This window comes from Panthera leo, chromosome E1 (genome assembly GCF_018350215.1).
Source record: "Panthera leo isolate Ple1 chromosome E1, P.leo_Ple1_pat1.1, whole genome shotgun sequence".
Lineage (NCBI taxonomy): Eukaryota > Metazoa > Chordata > Mammalia > Carnivora > Felidae > Panthera > Panthera leo.
In genome coordinates, this window is record NC_056692.1 from 1,142,520 (window position 1) to 1,152,036 (window position 9,517).

The window sequence follows — 9,517 nt, forward strand, 5'->3', positions numbered from 1 at the left end:
CAGAGCTCTTCCGGCAGGCGGGGGCGGGGGGCTCACGACCTGGGTCACACTGCAACCACACTCAGCCTTTTCCCCACCGTTTGGGGATTTCTGATTTCCTTCCCCAGCATCTGGGCTTTTTCCTGTGCCACAGACCAGATGGCAGAATCTCTTCCAGACTTAAACATTTCTGTCTAAATGTCCAAAAGAGCTTTCTGTCCTAATAGTGTTGTTTCTGGACCAAAAAATCCAAGCAGAGGACGCACAACTGTCTTTCCCACCACACACACACACACACACACACACACACACATCTCTCCTCCGGGGAGACGCCCACAGAATGATGGGGCTGCTGAGAACCAGCGGGAGGGCTGTGCTAAAGGAGGAAAAGAAAGGTCCGGAAGGTCTGGGAAGTTCACAGGCCGGTTATTCATCCTTTAATAAGGTGACGTCGCCTCGGTGGCACACACCTGCTTCCACAAAGGGGTCCCAGATGCTAACGGGGCCCGACCACAGCCTCCCCCGAAACGCCTCTCCGGGGGTTCACCCGTGTCGATCTCTGTGTCTCACAAGCAAAAAGCCCCGACGGAAACATTTGGAAAGACCCTGGTTCCCCCCACATCTCACGCAAGGCTCAGCTCAAGAAGGAACATTTTGACAGTGAGAGTCGCTCTCCCATTGGGCTCGTTCCAGAGGGGGTGGGCGGCCAGCCTTGCACGGGAAATACGGCAGATGGGGGGCACCCGGGGGCCCGGTCAGCGGGGCGATCTCGGCTCAAGTCACGATGTCGCGGTTCCTGAGTTTGAGCCCCACATGGGGCTCTGCACCGACAGCACGGGGCCTGCTGGGGATTCTCTCTCTCCTTCTTCCTCTGCCCCTCCTCCACTCTCTCGTGCTCTCTGTCCCTCGAGAGAAAGAAAGAAGAAAGAAAGATCTACGAAGAGCAAAGTAAAGCCCTCCATGTGGGCCCAGATATTTGGCTGTGTCAGCACAGGAGGCAAAGAGTCCAATTCTGCATCCACAGACATAGGGGGAAAAATAAACTCGGAAAAAAAATTAGTTAACCAACTTCACTGAAATAGCAGCGTGATGTGGCTAGCAAGAAATGAATGCCTTCTGGGCCACATCAATAGAAGCATAGTGTCCAGAATGTGGGAGGTGGCCGTATGCGACACCACACTCACCTGGGGTACCGAGGCTCCCACACTCTCCAAGGTCCATGAGCGAACTGGACTTGACCAAGTGAGCGTGGCTTCGGCTACACGAAGGACCAGAATCCACCGCGTTGGAAAACATCGGGAGGGGGTAGGAGTGCTCCTCCTGGAGGAGGGAAGACAGAGGGGAATAGGACAGCCTGAAGGGCTGTCACGGGTCAGCGCAACGGGCTTCAGCTGTGTGGCTCCGTGCTCCAGACCCAGTCCAAAGAACCCCAGTGGGTGGGAAACACTGAGAGACGGGCCACGGCCCGTCTGAGTGTGCCGCTGCCTCAGCGGGACGGGGGCTGGATGGACCCTGCAGGGCCCGGACAGAAGGACCACTGGTGGGTGCTGTCTGCGGGCCGAGGACTGAAGTTGGTGCCCCACGTGTTCCCTGGGAGGCAGGCACGACGGGCCCCGCTCCCAGGGAAGGAGACCGAGGCTGGGGCGGGTGGGAGATCCGGGAATAGAGACCCCGCCCTCTGACCCCAAGGTATGTGCCTAGACGTGACCGAAGTGGAAAGACAGAAGCGCCAGCTGAGAGCCCACGGACGACAGCGGCCAAGGTCTGCGTGGCGCGTCGGAGGGGCCGGGCGCAGTTCTGGGGGTTTTGCGTCATCACGGCGCGTTCCGCCACAGCTCTTGGAGACTGCGGCCTCCGCGCCCGGCTACGGGAGGGGAAACTGAGGCACAGAGAATTGGAGTTACTCGTCCAAGGTCCCTGGTTAGGAACCGGTGGCACAGCTGGAGCACACGTGATCCCCGCCCCCCACCTGAGCCAGGACGACGTGGCCTCCCAGACCGCAGTATCCGCTCCTCCCCATCCGGGGGTCTCAGGGGCAGGCAAGCCCTTTCCCCACACACATTCTCGCCGTTCCCTCGGCCCCCGCAGCCGCCGGGTCCGGTCCTTCCTCAGGCCCACCGGCCGGCGGCTCCCAGAGCCCCGGCCCCTGTGGCCCGGCCCCGCCTCTCTGCCGCGTCACTCCAGACTCTGACGAGGGCGGCTACTTTGGGTGAGAAATGGGGCAGGGCAGGAAAGAAAATTTCATTCGAGCAATTAAAGAATCACTTCATTTGTCACGATCAACCTCCTGGGCGCAGGCTGAATGCAAAAAGCTGTTGGCCGAGCCCTTCCACGTCTGCACCTGACGGGAGCAAGGGGGATATTCGTTCTGCCCGGGAGGATTGCACCTCCCATAAGTCTCCGTTTTATTGAAAGTTTAAATAACAGACAGACACAATGTGATCAATTAGCGGGGTAATTCCGAGGAGATGTCATAGTAAAATTAAATCCCGAGCACATTCGGGGCAGAGATGCCTGTGCCTTCTCTCCGGTCTCTTTCCACCGCAGTGTGTACATTTTAATTGAAAGTTTATTCTGCTCTGCGCCTCGTCTACTAAATTTTAATTTAACATCGTAATGAGAAGGGTGTTTTCTGAGCAGCTCTTTGCAGACAAGCGGAGGAGGCTTCACAGACAAAGACAACGAGGGAATCTACAGCACTTTCCAGGCAGCCCCCATCCACCCACCCCCCTCTGGAGAGGGTCCCAGGGCCTGAAGGACCAGCCTAGGGGACATTTGGCACCTGTGACAGCTGGCCCGAGAGGCGACCACACCACAAAAGCAGCAAGGGGACCCAAGAGATGGGGCGGGGGGGGGGGGGGTGTGTCTCAGGCCTGGCCACACACAGGAGCGTCAAGCAAAATCAGAAGGCGGGGGTCTCTCCTCCCTAATCCCACCTCTGGTTTCCCTCTGGCGCCTCCTCCTGGCTAAACCCGAGGGGCAACCAACTGGCCGGGTGAGAACGCGGTTTGGGGAGCCCGGCCTGGCTTTGCGGAGCAGAGCGTCAGAAGGGGCGGGTCTGGAGGTGAGAGGCGGGAGCTCAGAAATCAGAAGATACTTGTGGGAACGTCACTTGGCCTCTCCGACCCTTAGCTGTAAAATGAGGACAGTGAGGCCCGATTCTCAGGGCCGCACCGGACCGGGACCGTGAGGGGGGTGGGGGGCTCCCATGCAAAGATGGGAAGGGTTGTTCCTTTCCACTGCCTCTCGGGAAAGCCACAGGGGAGCTTCTCCAGGAGGGTGGACCCTTTTGTCCTGGACGGTGACCCCAAGGAGGCGCTGATTTCCTGCCTGGATGCAGGCGGGTGATGCACCCCGACCTCGGACACAGACAGCGGCCTTGCCTGGAGCGGGAGGCGGTCTGAGTCTCAGGCTGCAGGAGAAGGGAGACGAGGGACACAGCCTCGTTGTCCCCAGCGGCAGACCAGCCGGCTCTGTCTCATGGTCACCGCAAGGACCCCCGTCTGGAGTCTCAGCGCCCCCAGACTCCTCTCACCTGCTCGCCTGCTCCCAGGGACACCTGTGAGGTGGCTCAGGTGCAGGGAGGCGCGGGGGGCGTGGGGGGCGCTAGTGGCCACTGCTGGCGAGAGGCGGTATTGCACCCCAGCCCTCGGAGGAAGCGGGGGCTTCCGCCACCTGCCAACGGGGCATCGAGGGGCGCCCGGAAGGGGACGTGCCAACGGTCAGGATTCAAGTCGTCCAGCGCCAAGGGGAGGAAACAGCCACAGGACTGCCTCCCGCTCCTGCCTCGCTCACATCCACCCCAGCCCTGCTGCCTTCCGGCGCATCGGGACGCACCGCACACGCTCCCCACCCCGACCCCCCACCCCCCGTATCCCTGCCGCCCGCTGCCCCTGCTTGCTTCTTGGTCCCAGCTCACGTGTCACCTCCTCCGGGGAGACCACCCTGACCACTGCATCGTTAATAGCTCACTCTTCCCACTACACTACCTGCCATCATACTGCATATCTCTTCATGTTTTCCTTCCGTGTCTCGGGAATGTGAATCCCCCTGGGGGGGGGGGGCTGTCTTCACTGTTCTCTGCTACGTCCCCAGCACCTAGTACGACACGACACGATAGTCACTCGAACATCATGTGTTGAATTATTAGAGAGAAAAGAACGTGGCATGACTTAGTGGTGGTCCACTGAAGGACATCCCCACACCCCCTAACAGATTTGGTGTGCACTGTGCTGTGAACACATTTCTCGGGGGGGACTTGGCAAGGGTCCCGTGGGAAAGGAGCCTACCACCCGAAATCGGGAGTCCGTCAGGGCAACCGCCGGGTCCCGCCATGGTCCATCCTGGTCTCCCATCGGTGAAGCGCGCCCCAGAACCCGGAGGGGACCCCACGTCTGCAGCGGAGGGAGCATGTCCTGTGCTCCCGTTGGGGGTAAGAGAAAAGCAGAGAGGCCGGTTCCCTACATGGCATGTTCCCCTCTCCTCGTGTCCACACAGAGAACGGCCATTAAACTGTCACGGTTAGGGGCGCCTGGGTGGCTCAGTCGGTTAAGCATCCGACTTCGGCCCGGTGGGGGTGATCTCACGGTTCGTGAGTTCGAGCCCGGTGTTGGGCTCTGTGCTGACAGCTCGGAGCCCGGAGCCTGCTTTGGATTGTCTCCCTCTCTCTCTGCCCGTCCCCAACTTATTCTCTCTCTCCCTCTCTCAAAAACAAATAAAACATTTAAAAAAAAAAAAAAAAGTCATGGTGACATATCTCTGCCCGAGTAACAGAGGATAACGGGGAGCTAGGGTTTGCTTTGCAGAAATTCTCTTTGCCACCAACCTGGCTTCGGTAGAACTCACTCGATGAAGCAACAGCTGTCTGACCCTGCTGTCCTCGATCCCAACGGGGCGGCGGCGGGGGGGGGGGGGGGGGGGGGGGGGCAGGCCAGGCAACTAACAAGCAAGTATTTGCTAACTCGATAGCACAAGCAAGCAGGCACGATCACACCTCACAGGTGTCCAAGACTTTCTGGCCCTTAGACCCCGTCGGCCTCCTCACGAGCGTCTCCCAGAGTTTGCGTCCAGTGCAGGAGGGTTTGCGGCCCGGGGACCTCCCCACCCGGACGTTTCCCAGCCGCCCCCTCCATAGCCTCGCAGACCTGCCAGCTCCCCGATTCCGCCTTAATTGCTTGCATTGTGCTCCTGGCCTAGAGGGAAATGTTTCCCACAGCAAAACTCCTCAACGGGTTTCTGATTTTCTTATCAGAGATGTCACTCTGACATTGTAAATACCGACTGTGTCTCTTCAGTAAGGTGGCTTTGCTCGGGGCCTTCCTTCATCGAGAGAGATCTTCAGTTATGACAACCGGGCCTTCCAAAAAGCGGGGGCCCCACACAGCCCCCACCCGCCAAGGTCAGAGCAAGCCGCACCCCGCTCACGCTCTGGGGAACAAAGCCGCAGCCAGGGTGACAAGGCCCCGGGAACAGGAGCCTGGTGCCAGCAGGGACCCAGCTGGTCCGAGAGCCCACCTGAGGTCAGGGGAAGGACGGGGCCCAACAGAAGGGGCCTCTCCCGGCACCATGGGCCAGAACGAGGGGACCCAAAGCTTTGCAACCGTGGAAGCCATCACCACCCGTGGGCTCAAAGGGGCAGAAGGAGGAAACAGTAACAGGAGCCCATCAGGCAGGGCATGGAAGGATCCAGCAACTTCCAGGGACACACCCCAGGCCCCCCAATCCTCTCTTGGTGCTTGCTGGCCAAATCCAACAGTTCACTAGTCAGCCAGGACCTGCCCCCTGCCCCCCGCCCCCCGCCCCGGCTGGGGTCCTCCAACTGGGTCAGCCCCCACGGGCACAGCAGCGGCAGGGAGGGGAGCGAAAGTAACAAGCATCCCTCCACCCCCTCGGCCACCGTGCTCTGTCCTGCTTCTACAGGCTCAGTCTATTGTCGCTCAAGCCCGCAAGGCCATCGGTGAGCCCGAGAGCGCAGAATCTCCTTCCCTTGTCTTGCAAACTCCCTTCCGGTCTCCTGACAGGTCCCTCCCGTCCCGTCCAGTGCACCTCCCACCTAAGTCCTGGTCCCGGCCACTTTGTGGAGCCGGGAGCCAATTGGTAATGCCAGCAAAGCACAGGGGATTTGAGGGGTCAAATCCAGGATCCAGGGGTCCCACATGGGCCCAGGGCCTCACAGTCTCTCCTGTGCCACGGGGCCAGGGCGTGGAAACATGGCCTCTCTCTACGGGTTCTAAACCCAGCGCAGCCACTCACCCCCCTCTGGCGGGCTATTCTCCACGTGCCTCCAGGCGAGGCTTCTTCTAAAATCCATGCAGGGCGATGAGGCACGAGGCTAGAAGCCGCTGTCGTTGTCCCCTTGAGGTAACAGGGTTGGTGGCGAGCCCGGCGCGACAGCAGGAACACGCAGCGAAGGAAGAGCGTTCTGCCCAAGCCCCGGGGGCGGGGCGGGGTGGGGGGAGACCCCGTCTTGTCTCGTGGGCGGCCCCCTCCTGCTTGCCTGCTTTCTGGGGTCCCGCGGGTGCCCGCGGGGCGGGGATGCCTGGGAAGAACGAGCCCCGCTGTCCGTTCTGCGGATTCACAGCCTTGCCTGGCAGCTCACAGTTCCGTGGCCAGGAAGTGCAGCAGAGTAAAGGCCCAATTACGGCGGAGGAGAGCCCCGGACAAAGGGCTAACTGCGCTAACAAGCCATTTGGGAAGGGCATTTCGGCCCGCCTGCTGTCAGGGAGGCAGCAACACCGGGCAGTGAACCGGCAGCCCCAGGCTGCGGCCTGGTGTTTGTCATGAATCTGTCTTGTTCATCAGTGTCGGTGACAAAAAAATAAAAAAATAAAAAGAGAGAGGAGGAAGACATCACGAGGCAAGGAAGCGATCTTCGCCAAGCGCCGTTCTGGATGGCTGCTCCCGCCCAGGCTCCAACACCTTCAGTGCGGTCCCCGCTGCCCCCAGAGCGCGGGACGAGTGCCCTGCCCCATGACCCTCTTCTGGTCTCTGGGCCTCTCAGAGGGCGGTCTGGGTCCTGGGCACCAGAAAGGCCCCGGGCACTTGCTTAAAAGGCAGATTCCTGAGTGACAATCTTGCGGGGAGGGGGCTGGATCCTGATGCTTAACCGGCTTTCCTGGGGGGGATCTCAGCTCACTGGTTCGGTCACTGTCCTGCCCCCTGCCCCGTGCATCCAATCGGGAAGTGAGTCTGTGCCAGGCAGTGTGCTGGGGGCTGGCGAGGGTGGGTGAGCGCTCACGGTCTGCTCCCCCGGGGGAGCCCCCGGGCAAAGTTGTGCCGCGCACAGCCGAACACAGGACGCGCGGCCGCAGCGCCCGCGTAGGGCCTGGGGAGGCAGCACCGGCGGGGCTGAAAGCCGCCTGCGCCCCGACTGTGTGGCCCCGGGGGAGTCCCTGCACCTGTCCCAGCCTCGTGTCTTCCTCTGATCACACACACCCACCGCCCCTGAACCCGAACTCCGCTCCCTTCGGCAGGTGCGCACGGCAGGCGGGCGTGGAAGGTGCTTCCCGAGGGAGTAGGAGCAGTTTGGCTGCGGTGCCCCAGGCTGAGAAGCGCAGTGTCCGCACGGCCAGCGGCCTGGCGTCGCGCAGGAGCGGGGCCGTGCCGGCCTCGCCCGCCAGCCCGAGCTGAGCGGGGCCCCTGGAGGCGTTTCCTTTCCTCACCTCCTGTCTCCGTGTCTCCAGCCGGGGTTTGCAGGGCCTCCGCTGTGCATTCGGGGAACCCAGAGCCAGGCCGGACTTGGAAGGAGCCACGGACAAGCAAGCAAGCTCGCGCGCGGAACCATAAGGTCACGTGACTAGGTCACGTGACAAGCCACAGCCACGTGGCCGGCAGCCCAGAGGAGGGACATGCGCTGTGGGGCGGAGGCCTCGGCCAGGATTACTCCCCCTGTGGCTTCAAGGGTGAGCGGGCCAGCCTGGGCCAGGTGAGGCCATTAGCACAGCGCCCCCTGTTGAGTCCCAAGTACCTTTGCTGTTGGTGTCGGGTTTCTGAGGGTCACTTTTATAAATTGTGGTGGAAACACACATCCTGTAAAAGGTGCCACCTGAACCACTTTTAGGTGAATGGGGCTCATTCACCAGCGAAACCGCCACGGCCGTCCGTCCCCGGGACTTCTCCACCTTCCCAAACGGAAGCGCTGTCCTCGTGAAGCACGGGCCCCCGCCCCGCGTCCCTTCTGTGCCTCTACGACTGTGGCTGGGCCGCGTCCCTCCTCTGAGCGGGATCACGCAGTACTTGTCCTCCGTGGCGGCTCACTTCACTCCGCGTCGCGTCCCGCAGGGGCACCCGTGCTGTCGCAGCAGGTGTCGGAACGTTCTCCCTTTATGAGGCCGAATGACCCCCCACCGCGTGGAGGGGCCACATTGTTCTTGTCCGCTCATCCTCCGGTGGCTTCTACCTTGAGGCTCGTGACTAATTCCGTTATGAACGTGGGTGTGCACATACGCCCCGAGACGCCGCCTTCAATGCTGGGGGGCCGGGCAGTGGAGCTGCTCCCCCCCTTCGTCATGCATCACGGCTAAGGGGCTCCGCGCCTTCTCTGCTCGCCCTCCACGCCCAAACCAGCCCCCTACTGGTGGCGCAGACCCGTCGTGAGGCACAGCCTCTCTCACTTGGTGTGCACCTGGCACCTGTCTGTGGGTTATCCTCTTGGGCTGGGGTCTCCTCGCAGCCTTAACAATAAAAGGAAACCAAGGTTTGCACCTTTTTCTTAATTACTCTAAATAAGCCCATCTCCGGGACTTTCGGGTACAGTTTTTCCCACTTGGCCGGCAAAAGTCTGTCCCCTCAGGCCCCAGTCGGTTTCCCAGGGAGCCTCGCTTGCGGAGAAAGCATCCTTCTCATAGGGCTGGGCTGTGAGGACCGGAAAACGGGGCAGAGGCCCAGCAGTGCCCTCCCAGGCCAGCTGTGCAGAAAGCGGAGACCGAGGGTGGCCCAAATCCACAGGGACAGCCGGGGCCGAACGTGGCAGTGGTCTGAGAGCTTGGAAAGGGGGAGGCAGGTGCAGGGAAGGGGCTGGAGGTTCCCTGAGTCCTGCCCTCGCGAACTTGTTGAGAAGAAATCTCTGCCACGCTAAACCGGGTCATCTGGCACAAGGGCCCGACACAAGTGGCGGCTGAAGAGGAACCCAGTGCGCCGAGAAGGTGGCCGGCTCGCGTCCGAGGGCGCCCGGGGTTGTTTTACGGGCGGCCCCTCTCCCCTGTGTGTGACTCTGAAGGTGCCACCTTCAGGAGGTAGAGTCCACACCCCCCACCCTCGAACCCCCCTCCCCAGGGGCCTTTGATGCCCTTTGACCAATAGAATTCAGTGCAAGAGATGTCCACGCCGGCTTGTCTGCTCACACCCGTTCTCTGCCCCGAGACCGCCACGGAGCCCATCCTGCCGACAGGAAGAGCGAGGCAACAAGAAGAACCGGGGAGCCCCCGCCCACAGCCACAGCTGGGCCTGACCTGGGGGCGAGGCAGCCAGGACCCTCCGGCACCAGCCTCTCTAGTGAGCCCCTCCCCATGCATGAGCCCCGCCCCTGCGTGAGCCCCGC

General features: G+C 61.5%; 1 long non-coding RNA gene across 1 annotated transcript; it reads right to left on the reverse strand.

Annotated features, from left to right (window-relative positions):
- Positions 1-841: 841 nt before the first annotated feature.
- On the reverse strand, positions 842-8,546 carry LOC122206937. The gene is made up of 3 exons (XR_006196626.1): positions 6,232-8,546; positions 1,164-1,299; positions 842-878 (listed from the first exon to the last, which is right to left on the reverse strand). It is a non-coding gene; the product is annotated as an uncharacterized LOC122206937 (long non-coding RNA).
- Between the last annotated feature and the right edge of the window lie 971 nt (positions 8,547-9,517).